The following is a 5191-nucleotide window of genomic DNA, read 5'->3' as shown; positions in this document are numbered from 1 at the left end:
AAGGAGTATTCTGAAACTAATTCTTATGTATACATTTTTACCACAGGTAGTTGAATTTATAAAATACACGCAACAATCATAAGATTTTTGCTATTAGTTCTAACAAAATTATACATAATGAGGAATTGCTAATTTAGATGGACAGAGAGATAGTAATGGAGTGAGAAAAAGAGATAATGAATTACAGTGAAAACTTGATTAATACTCTGCCTGATCAACATCATTCTCTGCCCTCCCACTGCCATTGTTGTACAGACCCTCAAACAACACTTCTGAAAGAAAGCCAGACTTCCCCGCTGATGACCTGCCCTCATTGTTTCTTCACTGGTCCATCCTGTACTTCCAGACTAGTCTTTATAAAGCCAAGGTAAAAAAAATGAAAACAACAACAACAATCCCTTTTCATTGTCTACAGGAAAAAGATCTTAAAATCATTTGCCTGACTTGTATAGCCCTGTCTCCATTTCTTTCCTGCATTATTTCTCATTCTTACCTCCTGTTCTGGCAAGTAACCTGAAGTAATATATCCTTCCATGCCTCTGTTTAAAAAATTCCCTACTGACTAATGCTTGCCCCTTGATCTAGGCCAAGTCTTAAATTCAGCCAGGAAAAAAAAGGGGGGAGAAAATATATCTCCTCTGAAATCTCTTAGAACTTTACCTGTACATCTTTCTATTCAACATTTAACACTTTCTACCTCTTGTTATCTTCATTTAGGTGTTCAGAAACCAGTTATAGTACATCATATGCCCTATGTCACTTCCTATGAGGCTTTGTAGATAATAAACTCCCAAAACCTAATTGGTGAATGATTAAATGAACCCATTGCCCAATTTGAGGACTTTTCCCCCTAACCTTCCTTGCTGTTAATGGAAACTGTTAGTGAAAGTTTGAAGGCCAGTAAGCAAATTGGCACTGAAAACTGGAAAAATATAGCCCCTGTTTTATGTAGTGGAGGAAAGGTGAGCAGCAGTGCTGCTCATGGCAATAAGGTGAATAGAAAATATGCCTCGTGAACTTGAATATTTAGCTAAAAAATTTTCAGGTACAATGTTGAAAGTGCCAAAGTGCTTTTTTTTAGCCACATATGATACAATATAAATAAAAAGAGGTGAGCAAAATAAAGTAAATTTTCAGTTTTCTAGCAGAATTTAGAAAAAAATTAAAGGAGAAAAGGCTTGCTGATTTTGAAAATATAACTTTTTCTCAGTCTTATTTATTTTTCTACTGGTGAAATTCTCTGGGCTCAGGGAAAATATCCAATCCAGGGTCATATCCTGTCACAAAATATCCATGTCACAGGGTAAAGCTCTCAAAGATATGACTTTACAGCCCTTTATTGAGACTTCATAAAGATACGTGTGCTTTCTTGGTGGAAACTGGAAGATGATTAAGGGCGTGCATCTTAGACCCTCTCTGCTAGACAAAAAGACCTCTCTGAATCTTAATGGTGTGTTCTGTAGTTCCGTTGAACTAGACAAAATGCTTCTAAACATCATAAGTACAGCACTCTGACACTTAGCCCAAGAACAGAAAAGCCTGTCTTGAAAAGGAACACTGGGGTGACTGACTTGTGTCTAGGGGAAATAATTATAATTTGATACACAGAAAGATATGGCAAAGTTTTTAAAGGAATTTTATCAGCTTAAATTAAAAAGGACAGGGTCAGTTCAAAGTGAAGAGATTTTGGACTCCCAACCTTCTACAAGTCGGAAGCAAGCTGACAAAGCTACATAGATGGGAACATAAGGAAAAGAGAAGAAAGGAGAAGTGACTCAAAAGGTGAATCTAGGAGCTCAGGGGATAGATCCCAAGAGCCATGGGAACCATTCCCAGAGACTCAGATTGAGCCCTAGACAAGGTCATGGCCATATATTTCTGGCTAACTTTCAGAACTTTTATGGATCAGTGAGTACTTGGTACTTCTTGTCCCTACTTTTTTTAAAAATATGAGTGTTTATTGCAGTTGTCCTATCTCTGTGTCAGCACTGTAAGTTGAGTGATTGAAAGGGACATGCAACTTGTCCCTTTAATTCAGGAATTCAGACTGAGAAGAACCACAATTGAGGAAATGATGTCAGAGGCTCATTCATACCTGGACCTCATTTAGTTGATAAAAAACTACACCTCAAGCATGAGGTGGTTGTCATAATGGGTATATTTTGCATGTGTAAGGTATCTAAATAATGTGTACCCTGATGAGGAACTGTGGTAGTCTAAACATGCCCAGAAATATTTTGCTGCTTCTCCATTGGGAGGTTGACTCTCCATCGTCTCCCCTTTAAATCCAGGCCAACCTTAGTATCTTGGTTGACAGATAAATAGGGTGACCAATCACCTGGGTTTACGTGGGATCATAAGGGTCCTCAGAACCTGAAAAGCTCTGTGCTAACATTGGGGAAGCCCAAGACAAATAGTTGAGTTGGTCACTCTGCCAAAACAGTGTATAGAAAACACATGATGAGGCTTTCAAAGCTAGGTTATAAGAAAGCTTATGACTTCCATTTAGTGGAAACACTCCACTAGGGGCGTCCAGGTGTTATACAGCAAGTCTAACTCCCCTAATGCCATCATATTATGGGAAAGTCAGGCCACATGGATTGGCCTTGAAGATAAGATGCCATTTAGAGAAGAAGAGGCAAAGCCCCACCCCGCTGCCAGTCATAGTTTTGAACAAGCTTCTTGGAAGTAAATATTCTGGTTGTAGCCATCCCAGTTAATATCCAACTGCCCAGTTGAGCCCAAATTCCTGACTTATAAAATCCTGAGCATAATGTAATTGTTGTTTTAAGTGTGATAGTTTGTTATGCACCAATAACAAAGTAGAACTTTATTTGGAAAAGTTGGACAATTTATATACTTCCCCAGAGTATATACTATAGTGGTGTGTAGAGTTATACACTCTGAAAATCTAATTTGAGGTAATAAATGAACAAATTGGCTGGTTAAAAGACACTTTTTTCAATATTTATTGTTGAAAATCTATTTCAAATGTATCATTACACTTTTCTACTTTTAATACCAAATACAAACTGTAACTTGATCTTTGTTGACTCAATAACTTTTAGTACAGACTTTAAGATTTAATTTGAGGTTATTTTTAAATATACCTGTAAATTTTAATGTATTTCAAAATTTACTTTTTTTAGTTCTTTAGATTTAAAAGTCAAATGTATAGAAAGTATCAATTAATTATGGGTATATTGGATACAATTTGAGGTTTTGACTTTGTTTGGAGCAGTCCAAACTATTTACAAGGATTGATATCTCATGATTTGTATTATTTTTTATGCATGCTCCAAATAACAAAGATAAACATTTATTTAAATACTAGAATAAAGCTCATTCTATCTTATAATTGCCATACTAATCCATTGAATACTTGTATAAATCTATGATGAATTATGTGATCAGTCATTTTATTTTGCCTATATCTTGAAATATTTTGGTACTATATCATGCTAGAAAATATTTCATCCTCATTTGTTACTACATAGCAATTACTAGCAATTATGCCATAAAAGACTAAAAAGAAAATGTAAGACTGTTGGAATCTCCCAGAAGGGTGATAAAACACTAAATAAGTCTGCATTTTCTGTTTTATTATGGGGTAGGCTAAACTATAATATCACCTTTCAAGAAGATATAAAGGAGTCTGAATGAATACCTGTCCATAAATGTGTAGTCCATTTTTACCTTCACTAAACACAACTTAGAGTTTATAATTGTATTTTATGCAGGTAATGTCAAAAATAATTACTAGATGGGCCGGCCAAGAGGCTCAGTTGGTTAAGGGCACAAGCTCTGAGCAACAGGGTCGCCAGTTCAATTCCCCCATGGGCCAGTGAGCTGCGCCCGAGCTAGCTGCCAACAGGTGGCAGGATGGCTCAGTGGTTAGAGCATGAGCTCTTAGCAACAAGGTTTCCTGTTCGACTTCTGCATGGGATGGTGGGCTACGTCCATCCACAACTAAGACTGAACATGGCACCTGAGCTGAGCAGCCGCAAGCTGCTGATGGGAGGCTGGATGATGACTGGACTTGGAGCTGAGCTAGCAGCACCCTCCACAACTAAGATTGAAGGGCAACAATTTGGTTGTTCCCCTTCCCCAATTCCCCAATAAAATCTTTAAAAAAAATTAGTAGTTGCAGATGTTTCAAAATTGACAAATCAGAAGAATGTGAAGAGAGAAAGCAGCTCTCTAGATTCTTCTTATACTGAAATCTTAGACTATGATTTCTGAGATGACGATATCCTAGATAAATGTGCTTAAACTCCGGAGTAGATAAGTGTCAGCCAATTGTTGTTGGTGCCAATTCAACACCAACAGGAATCCCCAATTTTGGATGCAGTGAAGAAGGAAACTTTATTCAGTACAAACAGCTGAATTGCGATACAGCACAGCTCTGAGAATTGCATAGCTATAGTGTTATAGCTTAATTATTAAACAGCAGGGCTGTGGAACAGAATGGCTGTGATGCAGTACTGGGTGAGGCCTCTCTCTGGCTAGACAGCTCTGCTCTGTTCCCATCTGGTCCACTCTACTCCGCACTACTCTGGGCTCTGTTGACATGTCTTCTGGTGTTTTAGCTTCAGCTAGGGAAACACAGTTTTCAATCTTGCATGGAAAGGGAAAGTGTGCTCTCCTAGCCACAGAAGTTCTTATATAGAAAGCAGTTCCTGGCCCTAACCCCTGATTGGTCCATCCTCATGCAAATGAGAACTCCAAGTCCTCTTAGTTTGATTCACCCAAAAGGCAATGTCCTGATTGCTCAGAATGGAGCCACTCTTGATTGGTCATGAAGATGCTGATTGGGGGTGGGAGGAGTGGGGGGGAACGGGGAATACAGCTGCACAAATCTGATTGGATGGGAAAGTCTTAGTCCATTGGTTGAAATACAATTCCAGGAACTCCTTTATATGGGTAGGAACACAGTGCAGGCAAACGGTTCAGTGTGAGATGCAAGCAGTTCAATGCAGGCTGCAGGCAGCTTAGTGCAGGCGTCTTCCCTGAAGTGTGGTTTGCCTCAGAGGCTCCTGTGTAGAAATTGCTGCTAAGCTTTGTTTTTAAATTTGAGCTCAGTTAGCCACCAGGGGACTGTCTTGGTGGGTATCTTTTTTCTTGGAGTCAACATAAGAAAACTAGATATTTATAAAGCTAAAAATGTATTATGATATTCTCATTCCGTTAG

Source organism: Hipposideros armiger, unplaced genomic scaffold (assembly GCF_001890085.2).
Source record: "Hipposideros armiger isolate ML-2016 unplaced genomic scaffold, ASM189008v1 scaffold_840, whole genome shotgun sequence".
Lineage (NCBI taxonomy): Eukaryota > Metazoa > Chordata > Mammalia > Chiroptera > Hipposideridae > Hipposideros > Hipposideros armiger.
Note: the sequence above shows the minus strand (reverse complement) of the source record.